Source organism: Balaenoptera borealis, assembly GCF_965194805.1.
Source record: "Balaenoptera borealis genome assembly, chromosome: 11".
Lineage (NCBI taxonomy): Eukaryota > Metazoa > Chordata > Mammalia > Artiodactyla > Balaenopteridae > Balaenoptera > Balaenoptera borealis.
The window spans coordinates 45,339,041-45,353,204 of record NC_138868.1 but is presented as its reverse complement, the minus strand read 5'-3'; the positions used below and the strand labels follow the sequence as shown (position 1 = coordinate 45,353,204).

General features: G+C 39.5%; 1 protein-coding gene across 3 annotated transcripts in view; it reads right to left on the bottom strand.

Moving 5' to 3' along the window:
- Nucleotides 1-14,164, bottom strand: part of GALNT18 (polypeptide N-acetylgalactosaminyltransferase 18) — a 340,031-nt gene that overhangs the window by 75,944 nt on the left and 249,923 nt on the right. The window lies entirely within an intron of this gene.

Genomic DNA, 14,164 nt, shown 5'->3' with positions numbered 1-14,164 from the left:
GCTCAGCACACTGTCTAGTATTAAATAAATAAAAGCACCAAGCACAAAGTAAACAATCAATAAATGGTAGCTATTATCATCAGTGGTCATCTTACCATGACTAGTGCAATCCTGAAATGCTTCCCATGACATCTGTGATTTTCCACCAACCCAGCTCTTATCTTTCTAGTCAATTCTTCTCTGTAACTATGGGCACCACGCTGCCACCTGCCCCATTTCCTATGCCCATGCTCAATTCTAAAATCTCTTTCTAGTTCAGACTTTCATCCTCTCTGGGCTCCTCCATCCTCTTACCTTCAGTGGGCACACAGAGGGCACCTGATCCCCTGTCTCACCTCCAAATCTTCTCTTTACCTTTAGTTCTGGCTTCTTGCTGAAGTCAAGATCTGGGTATTACATTTCTCCCCTAATGCCAGGTGCAGAACACAAGCAGCATAATAAATGTTCACTGTGTAAATAAATAGATGGACGAATAATGCACGCTTTCTGGTTATTTCCATTGTTATTTCTAATATCAAACTTGCCCCATTTTTCCCCACAAACCAACTGTCTACACCAAAGACCCTTTTCTTAGTCAATGGTACCCCCAAATCTCTCATCATCTGGGCTTGAAATCTCAATGCCATCTTTGTTAAACTTTAATAACTCATTTATAAGGACCAGGAAAGGCTACATCTTGACCTCCAATGAGCACTCAGACCACTATTAGCATCTAACACAGCGCTGAGGGAACACATGGACAATGCCTTAGCTAAAGCTCTGAGTCACCGGGAAAATGCCCTTAGGAAGAACAAAAGCCCGCAACCTTGAAACCTGTGCCTCGTGTCTTGAAATCCTTGGCCTCAGAAGACGGCATAGATGAATAGTTACTCCATTGTACAGCTTGCAGCCTCCTGTAGGCTTTATTTACCCCATGACAGCAGCTGAAGGACAATGCCACGGCAGATCCCAGTTCACGAAAGAGTGATACAAAACAGTGGCAGCCCACGACACCCTCCACGCCAGGCCCTCCCCCCCCTCCCCCAGAAGGACGTGTGGTTCTAAGCTCGCGGGTTATTCTGAACTCTAGCTCCAGCTGGCTTGGACCAACCATAACATTTAGAAGCAACAGAGACTAAAATCCAATTTAAGGTGTTTAATTTTCTCTGTCTCCAGGGACAGGGGGTGGGTCAGAGAATCTGCTTGTAGGCTTTCTATCAGATGCTGCTTTCGGTGGTCTCCTGAGACCTTTCCAGTGGAGCGAGAACGCTGGTGCCCACACCCCTTCTCTTCCTTTTCACGTCTCTGTCACTGTGCTGGCAGAGACTAGTTGATGTACCTAAAATCGTGGTATGCAGTGTTTTTAATTAGCGTCCTTGTTCTCACCCAGCCTTGGGTGCCAGCAATGAGCTTACTCAGCCTTCTAAGCCCAAGGCCTCTGGGGAGAACCGTGTGGTCCCTCGGGTGCTTCAGTATCCAGCAGGCTTGACAAGCACACGTACACTTGCTTGGGCCTCTTTCACTAGTAATTATAGCAAAGTCTCTAGCCCTTTAACCCTAGATATATTTTGTAAAAGTTTCAAATAATGGCGATGCCTGTTCTGGGTAGTTGCTATATCCCCTACTTTGCTTTCTCTTCCTCCTGCGTGTCTCTGGCTCCCTGAACAGGAGGTTTCTGACCTCCTGTTACCAGCTCTTCTCATTTGGCAGTTCCTCAATCTACCTCCTTTCTGACACTCTGGACTCTGGCTTTCAGCTCAGCTCTTGTCTCTGTCACCCCCTCCAGTTTTGATGTCTCCTGCGACCTCAGGTGAAGACATTGCGTGGTACTGTCTGAACGAGGCCCCATCTCCCATGAGGGATTTGGGCTGAATCCTCAAGCACTGAAACGGTACTGTGGTCATTTTCCAAAGTGATGCTGACCCAGGTTAGCCCCTGAAATTAAACTTTATGCCATGGACAATTTTAAACCCTGAAGGCAGAGGTGGATGAGCATCGTGACACAGTGATAAGGTATGAACCTTGAAACCACTCAGGCTGGTTCTTAAGATCTTGAGTGATTTGGGGAGGTATTTTATCCTATTACTTCCAGCTTCCTAACTTACAAAATGGGGATAACAACACGGACCTCACGGGACTTACATAAAAATTAACGAGATAATATAAACAAAGTGATGGGTCAATAGCATCCAATAAATGGAAGTTCCTCCTCTCATTATTGTTATGATTAATAATATTATCATCATCTTCCAGACTTGTGGCCTAATACTGCTACCAACTGTAGAGCATGTATCTGCTTTATGAAATAATAATCTTCTTTTGTTGCCCAAGAGTTGATGTCACTACACCAACTCTTAGACATTTCAGACCTAGAAAGGCCAATGTTAGTAACCAAGGAAATGTCTGTCTGGACTCTCCCAGTAATAGGTCATCCACCATAAGTTCACTTTTTCCTTTTACTTAAGTCACTGATGAAAATGTTGGACAAGCCAGGATGAGCAAAGAGCCCACCGAAGGCCACCCGCTGGATTGCCAATGACCACTCTTTTTCTCCATCTGATGGCTCTACCTTGTCTGTCATTGGCCCTCTGTTTTAGCCCCATGTTACAGATCCCCAGTTCCCAGCCTTAGAGTTCAGCCATAGTCATGTACTTTCTCAGCTGTCACTTTGCACGTGTCACCTCAACTCTCTGGAACACCTGTCCTCCTCTTCCCACCTGAATAACACACCTTCATTGCTTAGGCCCAGCCTAAATGCTGCCTCCTTTGTGAAGCCTCACCCAGCTCCCAGGGGTAGAGGGGTCACTCCCTCTTGGGTGCTACTCTAATGCACACAGCATCTTTCATCCTTGCCATTTTTTGATCCTGAGCACTGGGTTACGCCTTACTTAGTGCTTCAATCCGAATTATATTCACAATGATGAATCTTCATCCAGGAAGTATTTTCTGGAATAAATGTCATTAAGGGACTTTAATTCTCTTGGTCAGTTTTCTATATAATGTAATTAAAATATATTTCCTTTTATGCTAATTTTCCAATTTTATTTTACTAGACTTATTTTCATGGGGGTTAATACTTTTTTGCATTGATTTTACAACTAAGATATGACTTATCTATTAGTAATTTTTAAATCTACATCTTTTTTACAATTATGGCCTCCATCACAGAGTTTTCTTTTGTGGTCATGGTTTCAACCAAGTTTAGTTTTCCTGAATCAAATTTTGCAGATGTAAATTATACTACTATTCATTTCTTCAATCAATTTTTTAGCTTTTAAAATTTTTACTGTCTTCATTTTTGTTTGTTGCTTTAGTTCGTGCTGATGATCTTTACTACTACTCATAATTTGGAAAAAGAATAATAGTTTGCATTTTTTGGTTTTTTTTAAACTTTTTTTTAGAACTCTCACAAGAAATAGTGTCAGCAGTTTCTCTGAGTTGTATACTTACTACAGTCGCCATTGATAGATCAAAAAACACAGAAGTCCTTAAAGTCACAATGGAGGAAGGGGTCAAAACATCCTGTTTAAGCTCATGACATTTTCTATAATCTGTTAGATTAGTATTGATACTTAGAAGATGGGGAGGTGGTTGTCTCTCCTGCTAGACTGAAGGCCACTCAAAGACAGGGTCTATGTCATTCACCTCCAGTTTCCCAGCACCTGGCAAGAATGAATGAATTCATACACACATCAATGAACCCACAAGGAGATCATGAGAAATCTGATCTGATTTCTTACTGAAAGCCACTACACTATGCCTATCTATATAAGGCATAATGGTTTCTGAAGCCACTCTTCCTGGGTTGAAATCTCAGCTTTACCATTTTCTTTTAACATCTTTATTGGAGTATAATTGCTTTACAATGGTGTGTTAGTTTCTGCTTTATAACAAAGTGAATCAGCTCTACATATACATATATCCCCATATCTCCTCCCTCTTGCGTCTCCCTCCCACCCTCCCTATCCCACCCCTCTAGGTGGACACAAAGCACCGAGCTGATCTCCCTGTGCTATGCAGCTGCTTCCGACTAGCTATCGATTTTACATTTGGTAGTGTATATATGCCCTACCATTTTCCTAGGGCAAGTTATATCACTTCTCTGTGCTTCAGTATACCCTCCTGGAAGTGGGGGTAATAAAAGATTCTACATCACAAGGTTGCTGCAAGGATTAAGGGAGTTAATACATGTAAAGCACTTAGGACAGTAGCTCACATATAATTACTGCTACACTACTATTAACTATTAGTATTTCGGTCATAAATCTCGTCTCTTTCAAGTAATACCGAGGGGTGGTCATGGTCATGGCCTATTATAGGGAGCTCACGATTCCATTAGGCATCCCTTCCTTTTTATGATTCTAATATTTGTTTCTCATATTGAATTGATAACTACATCCATTACAGCTTCCACCCCACTGTTCATGGCTCTAACCTTCTGAGATATGTAGAATAAATTCTCTTACATTTGACTGGCCTTCAAATTCAAAACCTGTTCATTGAGCACATATTAGGTTCCAAGCATCAGTTTGAAAATTAAGTAGCTGTAAATCTTGACATTAAGTATTTTAAAGTCTAGATAGGAAGGAAGTGGGAAAGGTGATATTTCTGTCTCTCACAGATCTTCTCTTCCTTTGAATCCAAGATCTCCATGATACACAGTTGGCAAGCCAGAATCCAACTTACAAACTTAATATAACTTACAAACATTTTTAAGTTTGAACTTACAAACAATATAAAGGCTACATAATTAAAATTGTGTGATATTAGTATATGAATACACTAACAGATTAATGGAACTAGAATAGAAAATCCAGAAACAGACCCAAATATGTATGGCAATTTAGTCTATGATAAAGGTAGTATTGCAAACCAGTGAGGAAAAGATGTAATTTTAAATAGAAGGTGTTAGGATAACTGGATGGCCATATAGAAAAATAAGACATTGGGCCCATTCCTCACACCATACATCAGGATCAATTCTGAATGAATCAGAGATTAAAATGTAAAAAATACAACCATACAGGTATTAGAAAAAAACATAGGTGAATTTTTCTAGACCCTTATAGTGGGTAAACTTTACTCTGACTAAACTCTGGAAGCAAGAAGGAAAAAGACTTTTGCTTACATTAAAAAAAAAAAAAAAACTTGCATGGCAAAAAAACACCAGAAGAAATATCAAAAGACAAGTAACAAAAAACAAGTAACACACTGAGAGAAAATATTTGCAATGTATATGATAGGTAAAGTATTACCATCCCTAATGTGTAAAGAGACTCTAAAAATAAAGATTAACGATCCTGCAGGAAAATGAGCCAAAGATATGAAAAGCTCATGGAAAAAAGAAATGCAAATGGCCTTAATCATGTGAAAAGCTGTTCAACCTAGGTCTTAATAAGAGAAATGCAAATTAAAACTACTCTGAAAGCCACTTCTCATCTGTCAGATTGGCAACACCCCAAATATTCCACAACATACTTTGTTGGTTGACTGTGAGGAAACAGGCACCTTCATCATTCCTGGTGGGAAAAATACTACCCCTCTGGAAGGATATTTGATGATGTCTAGCAAAATTACACATGCATTTGCCCTTTGACCTCACAATTTCACTTTTAGGAACCTATTCAAACAATAACCCAGAAAAATATGAAAAACTGTATGCACAAGACAATTCATTGTAGCACTATGCCCTCAACAAGAAACTGGTAGGATAAACCATGGAATGTGCATGTATTGGAATACCATGCAGCTATGAAAAAACAATGAGGAACACCCCTATATACTATTATAAAGTAGTCTTCAGAAAAAAATTTATATAATAAAAAAACAAAATAGTGAAAAGTGTGCATAGCATACTACCATTTATCTAAGAAAGAGGAGATGTGAATATATACACATTCCCTTTTATTTTTTTAAAGTGTAAAGTAAAGCAAAATGTTTATGTTAGAGGTAGCAATGAAACAGGAAAAAGAGACAGCAAGACATTAAGTACCTTGTGATAAAAGTACGCGCATACTGCCTATGAAATATTCTTGCTACAAAATCGAACCTACATCTCTAGGTCTAACTAGCAATTTAGAAGAAATATACGGAACAGAAGGACATGTTAGATGACATCAGGGGAATGCAATCAGGAAAATGTAGACTGTGGGAGTCTCCACAGGACAAATAACCTGATCTCTTTAAAAATAAATTACAAGGAGAAAAAAGAGATGGAGAAAAAAAATCCAGTAGATTAATAGAGCCTTGCAAGATATATTAATCAATTGGATCTTGATTCAAGAAACAATTGTAGGGGCTTCCCTGGTGGCACAGTGGTTGAGAATCTGCCTGCCAATGCAGGGCACACGGGTTCGAGCCCTGATCTGGGAAGATCTCACATGCTGCGGAGCAACTAGGCCCGTGAGCCACAACTACTGAGGCTGCGCGTCTGGAGCCTGTGCTCCCCAACAAGAGAGGCCGCGATAGTGAGAGGCCCGCGCACCGCGATGAAGAGTGGCCCCTGCTTGCAGCAACTAGAGAAAGCCCTCGCATAGAAACGAAGACCCAACACAGCCATAAATAAATAAATAAATAAATAAATTTAAAGTCCAAAAAAAAAAAAAAAAGAAACAATTGTAAAACAAAGTAAAAAAATGTTATGAGAGAATTGGGGGAAATTTGAACACTGATTGAATATTTGATGGTATTAAGGAATTATTTTCAACACTTTTTGGACGGAAATAGTATTGAGACCATGTTTCTTTTAAAAAGTTCTTCTCCATTTTAGATGAATAATGAAAAATTTTTTGATGATATAATGTCTGAGATTTGCTTCAGAATAACTGGAGTTGGGGAGGATTGGGTAGGGACAGAGATTAAAGCCAAATTGTCCATGAGTTGACAATGTTAATACTGGGTGATGGATGCAAGGGGATTTATTATACTATTCTCTCTATTTCTGGATATGTTTGAAGTTGTTCATAATAAAGAGGTTTTTTTAAAAAATCCCATTTATGATAAAATATTTGGGATATGGAGTACAATATCCTAGATATTATATTACATGTTTTAGAGGACATTTGTACCTAAATTCTAAGGTTCTAAATTCCCTTCCTATATAAGGGACCACATCATGTGTAATACTTGGGCCCATGGAACCTGAAAGGGTCCCTGACCCCTGGCAGCTAAGCATGGGCCTATAATCTAGGTTTAGCCTAGATTAGCTCTAACGCAGTACTTTGAATTTTGGTGACTGTCACCAAGCCCCAAGCAATGGGACTTGCTTATAGTAGGACTACAATACTCCTTACAAATTAAAGCATGCTTAAAAAAATAAAGCACTATATGAAACGTATGGTTTTATATTTATGCAACATATACATCTACATGTATAATAATAATAGATATGATCATGTTTAGTATAGAACACTTTATAGATTACAAAGTACTTAAATTGGTTTCTTGTTAACTTTGTTGCTAAAATAATGATTTTAATAATAAGATAATAAACCATAGAATGAATTAACTTTTTTGGCCAATATAAACATTTTAAATCGTATAACACTATTAGGATAATAATATCTGGCTTGCCTATAGCACTTGATTGCTGTGTACATTAAATAGGATAACTGTAGGGAAAGAGCTTTGAAAATACAGATGTCAAGAAGCTTACCGCCTATGTTCTCTTCTAGGAGTTTTATGGTTTCAGGTCTTACGCTCACGTCTTTAATCCATTTTGAGTTAATTTTTGTGTATGGTGTTAGATAATGGTCCAGTTTCATTATTTTGCATATGGCTGTCCAGTTTATCCAATACTATTTATTGAAGAGATCATCTTTTCTCTGTTGTATATTCTTGGCTCATTAGTTGTAAATTAATTGACCATTTATGCATGGGTTTATTTCTGGGATCTCTATTCTGTTCCATTGATCTATGTGTCTGATTTTATGCCAATACCATACTGTTTTGATTTACAATTTTTCTTAAGTGCTATTTTGGTTGCATTTCACATAACGTAATATGTAGTATATTTGTTATCATTCAGTTCAAAATATTTTCAAATTTCTAGTATAATTTCTTCTTTGACCTATGAGTTATTCAGAAATGTTTCACAATTTCCAAAAATATGGCTTCTGCCTATACTTTTTAGTTATGGATTTTCAATTTAATTCCATTGTGGTCGGATAACATGTTTTCTATGACGTTACTCCCTTGAAATTGTTCAATTTTGTAGTTGTTAGATGCAGTGTTGTACATATGCCCATTCGATTCAAACTATTAATTATATTGGTCTATCAATTACTTGGAAAATTTATTAAAATCCTCAACTATATTAGTGGTGATGTTGATGTCTCCTTGAAATTCTATCCATTTTTACTTCATATAAGTTAAAGCTGTGCAATTAGGCACATAAAAACTTATAACTGTTATATATTCCTGATGGGCTTAACATATTATCATCTTGTAGAAATCTTCCTTATTTATCCTAAAGTATTTTGTATTGGTATTTCTTCTAATATTAACATAACTACAGCAAATTTCTTTTGATTGGTATTTACCTGTTATGACTTCTTCCATTCGTTTACATCTTAACTTTTCTGTATTATTATATTTCAGGCTTATATTGATAAATAGCCTACAGATAATTTTTAAAATCTAGTCTAAAAATGTTAGTCTTTTAATTTGGCCCATGTAAATTTACCATATTTACTGATATATTTGGATTTATTTCTACCATTTTATATGTTTTTTTCTTGTACCACCTGTTTTATTTTTCTTTCTTACCATTTTCATATTTCATTTTTCCCCTCTACTACTTTGGAAGTTATACTTTTTATACATATGATTTTCATGGCCCCCCTAGAAATTTTAATATGGTTAATTTATCAGAATTTAAAGTCAACCAGAATCTTTTCCATCTTCATTAATAATATAGGCATTTTAGGGCACTTTATTTACAATCACCTCTCCCAACTTATTTGCAATTGTCATCATACACTGTAGTTTTAATTTGTTTTTATAACCTTGCAATACATTATTTACCATGAATATTTCTTTAGATTTACTCATATATGAGCTAATTATTCTTTTTTTATCTCAGATTTCCTTCTTGGCTCATTTTCCTTATACCTGAAGTATGTCTTTTAAAATTTATTTTATTGAGGATCTGTTAGTAGCAAACTCAGTTTTTGTGTGTCAGAAAATGGCTTTCTTCTTCCCTATTTTTGAAGGATTTTTTAAATTGAGTATACATATAAAAGTTGATATTTTCTCTCAGCATATTGAAGATATTATTTCATGGTCTTCTGGATTCCATTATTGCCATTGGAAAATCCACTGTTATTCTACTTATCATTAAATTTTAGGCTGTCTATCTTTTCTCTCTGACTGCTGTAAGATCTCCTTTGTCTTTGGCTTTCTGTGGTTCCACTATGATATGTCTAAATGTGAATATTTTTGTATTTATCCTGCTTTGGATAGGTTGACTTCCTGAATCTGGGTATTGGTGTCTTTCATCAGTATGGGAACATTTTCAGTCATTATCTATTCAAATATTGCTTTTGTCTAATCCTCTTTCTATCATCTCCATTTGGAATTCTAAGATATTAGACACTCCCTCTCATTTTTACGTGTCTCTCAAACTCTTTCCTTCATATTTTTGTCGTTGTCTTCCTGGGGTAATGTTGAATAATTTCTTCAGCTCTATTTTCCAGTTTACTCAATTTTTTTTCCTTTAACAATATCCATCTAGCTGTTTAATCCATCCATTAAGCTTTCAATTCACATTTTTATATTTCTCATGTTTGAAATTCTATTTTTATACTAATATGACTGGTCTTTTTATAGTCCCTTGCTTCTTACTCATAATTTCAATCTCTTTTTATTTATTTAAATATAGTATACAACTTATTTGATATCCTACTTCTGATAGATTCAATACTTGAAGACTTTGTAGATCAAATTTGGCTATCTAATGCTTTTGCTGGTGTTTGCTCTTGGTTCTTTCTTTTCCCCTTGTCTGTTTCATGATTTAAAAAAAAAAACAAAAGACTGAACTCACATTCCTTGGAACTCTAGCTGTGAGAAGTTTTGTGGCCTGGGTTAAAGGCGTCTTTCCCAGAGAGAATTCATGTACACTTTTGCAGATGCCTAAGGACTTCTAACAACTTTAAGTTAAATTCTCTTCTCGAGATTTTCTGAACCATGAAGTATTTTGATTTTGAATGATAGATCCAAGGGAGGGATTCACAGAAGAGCATTTTTCCTTTCTTCCTAGCACAAGATTGAGACAGGCAATTTTCACTCTAATGACAAAAATGTGGGTGGGAGTATTTCTAGCCCATCTTTATACTCAGATAATGGGCCTTTGCAGTTCCAGCTTTATGGGAGGTAAAGGGTAGGTAATATTTTCCTAGATTCTTAATGCTGGTCAAGCCTCAGGCTTTGTATCCTGTCCTCTGTATACTCCATGAAACTGGGAAATCATAAACTTCAAATCATCACGTCCTTCAAATATAATGGACTCAGGCTTTCTCTGATTCCTACTTTCACTTAGGTTTTGGTGTCTGTATTGATTTCCTTGGGTTGTTATAACAAAGCACAGCAAACTGGATCACCTAAAACTACAAAAAATGTATTCTCTCACAGTTCTGAAGGCAGAAGTCTGAAATCAAGTATCTGTAGGCCATGCTCTCCCCAAAGCCTCTAGGGGAGGATCCTTCCTTGCCTCTTCCAGCTTCTGGTAGCCCCAGGCATTCCGTGGCTTGTGGCATCATAACTCCAATCTCTGTCTCCATCTTCACATGATTATCTTCCCTCTGTGTCTGTCTGTGCCCAGATTTTCCTTCTCTTATAAGGACACTAGTTATATTGGATTAGGGCCCACCCTAATGCAGTATGACCTCATCTTAACCTGATTATATCTGCAAAGATCCTATTTCCAAATAAGATCATATTCACAGGCACAGGGGGTTAGAATTTCAACACATTTTAAAGGGGACTCAATTGAACAGATAACAGTTTCTAACAACTTCTTAATTCCTTGCCAGCTCTTGAATACTTTCTTATATATTCTAGTATTTTATAGCCATCATCTGTATAATCTGTCTCCTATTCAATGTCAGCTCTTACTTCTATCAGTTTTCATTCTGCTTGCCCATAGCAGTTCTTCTTTTTCCCACTGAGTTGTGGACTTATAAACTGGGGGGAAAAAAGGCTTATTAGAATTGAGAGCAAAATAAGAATAAGGCTTTAAATGAGGACTCAGTAGACACGACTGTGAGTAAAGTAGAAGAAAATTACTGCATGGACATTGTAATACTCTTTTGGGAATGCTCAAAGGACTTTTATCCCTAGGTCACTGTGGTATATCTAGCTAGCTAGGCTTTTGAATCATAAAGATCTGGGGTTGAATCTTTTCTCTATCTCTTTTTTTTTTTTTTTAATTTTACTTATTTATTTATGGCTGTGTTGGGTCTTCGTTTCTGTGCGAGGGCTCTCTCTAGTTGTGGCAAGCGGGGGCCACTCTTCATCGCGGCGCGCGGGCCTCTCACTATCGCGGCCTCTCCTGTTGCGGAGCACAGGCTCCAGACGCGCAGGCTCAGCAATTGTGGCTCACGGGCCCAGTCGCTCCGCGGCATGTGGGATCCTCCCCGACCAGGGCTCGAACTCATGTCCCCTGCATTGACAGGCAGACTCTCAACCACTGCGCCACCAGGGAAGCCGTTCTCTATCTCTTTTAAGTCATATGACCTTGAGAACTTATTATGTAAGCTCTTCATTTCACAATTTTCTCATCTGAAAAAAGGAGTATTATGATAACGGCTACTTTTTAGGGTGTTTTGTAGATGGATTATGTAAGTAAAGTGCCAGAGCAGGTAATGAATAATTGTGCAAACAGCTCTATTTCTGTGTTCCAAACGGGTAAGGACTTTGAATAAGTTGCCTCTGAGTAAATGAGGGGAGGAAAGCAATGTCTCTCATTTTTACATATAATCCTGGGGAGTAATTGAAGGGAGATCCTAAATGGAGAAAGTAAGGCACTGAGATGTTAAACTCATAAACATGAAAGAAAAACACTAATAACCACACAAAATGTGAACATCTATTTTGAAGATGGCTGGAGGTTCTGTATCCCTTTAGCGGGGACCTGGAATTGAAATTCAGATTAACTAGCCCCTCCTTCTGTCCTCAGCTCTGCCAGCCAACAAGTTGTTGGGTCCCTGCTTTAAAAGCCACCTTTCCTTCAACTCCATGATACTTCACCTCTGTCAAATGGGAGGGAAGAGACAGAGAAAAAAAAGCCAGGCAACATTTTATACTATATTTTACACCCCAAGCATCAAACCCCCAAATTTTAAACAAGTATTTGAAAGCCTCACCCAGGCCCACACTCCAGAGCAGCTTTATAATCTAGGCAAGGAAAAGCCAGGAGTCTCCCACCACTCCGTGATTGACTCACATATGTGCTGGAAGCACAGTTCACAAATCTAATTCCTTTCTCCATTCCTGGACATTTTTACCCAGAGAACGTAAGTGACTAGAGGCAGTCCTGCCCGCTCGGCCAATTCCCAGCAGCAGCTCCTAGTAAAAAATATTATATCTGGGGGCAAGCATTTATCCAGGAATGTGCGGAAATGAGATGATGAGGACGCAAATGGTGAATAAATGACCAGTGTAGGGAGAGCGGAGAAGTGAGGGTGATTATGCAGTCTCTGTCCTCTATGAATATATTAGCTCCCCAATAAGCCCATGCATCTTGACGGTCTCCAAAGAGATTTCTCTGGGTTTCAGCGAATACAGGTGTCTGGAAGTGTTTCCTAAGCTCGGCTTCAGGCAAGCTGCTCCTGCCGCCAGACCTCAAAGCCCTAGTATTAAGTCTGGGTGACGAGTCAGGCCCACACTGCCTGCCAGGCTACTGGAGGTATTGTGAGATGCTCATGGGAGGTGCCCAGTCTCCCCTCAGGGCAGGGCAAGGACTGTCCAGGGCCAGCTGACTGCCCAGTGGGTTGGAGATAGGAGGTAAGGAGGGTGTATTCAAGCTGGAGTCCTTGAGAAGACACCAAAGATTAGGAACAAGAGACGCCAGATACAGACACTAAGGCCAAAGGGGCAAGAATGGGGGTCACTAGTGGGAACCAGGCAGATGCCGGGTGGACCGCATGGAGGGCAGGCAGCGAGGGGGAACATCTCAGATGACTGCCATGAACACCGGCAGGTACAAGGGCTGGCGAGCCTGTAGCGCATGGTGTGCCAGGCTGCTTAGAGAGCCCCGTGGAGAGGACAGTGGGGGCCATTGTGAGGACAAGCACAGCTTGCATGCTGGTTTTTCCATGAGGCTAGGACCACAGCCTAGACAAAGGGGTGGGCTTCCCTGTAGTGGACGAGGTCCTTCCTTGTATCCATGATCACATTTCTGTCACCTGCCAAGGGACCTAATGTGTCCCTCAGTCATGGGGATGGGGCTCATTTGGGAGTTGTCTTTTCATGGGCCCAGGGAAAGGGGCCAGAGCCTTGGAAATGTTCCTGTAGGATGAGAAATTAAATTGTACCTGGTGTGGATTCACACCGCACGTTGATAACTGCAAAGGGCCCTGCACCTTGGGGCAGGATGGCGGATATCTCTGGAAAGTGGTGTGAGGCATGTACGGGCCTGAGGGTCTGACCAACACGTGGTGGGTCAGAAACCCACATGGAGTGAGCCTGGCTGTGTTTTGCTGTTTATTCCCCGTGAGTTTATTTCTCTGTTGCCCTCTCTTGACAAAGTCTTTAGGAAGGTTCTGTTGGCCACTGTGGAGGAGATGGAGAATAACAGAGTGAGAAATCCCAAAGGGAGGTGACAGTATAAGGAAGCGACTCTGAGGGTCCCTCCTGTTCAGCAGCCCCTTCCTGGAGCACCCCTTTGCTCACCCCTGAGAAGTCTGTGTTTGATTTTAGCCAAGATGTCACCCTTGATTTGGGAGCTCAACTCTCCCATGTCCCCACCCCAGCCAAAGTAGTTTCTGATGTTCTTTTCTTCCTAAAAGTTCTATAGGTCCCAACCTGTGTCTCTATCCCATCCCCACCAGCCCTGATCACATACACGTGGACCAAGGTTAGGGACTGGACATCCAGAATCATTCCACCACCCTCAACCCTGAGCCCCATTTCTCCACTCCTGGACTCGTTCACCCTCTGGGGAGCTGAGCCAAGCCCCACGGGTGAG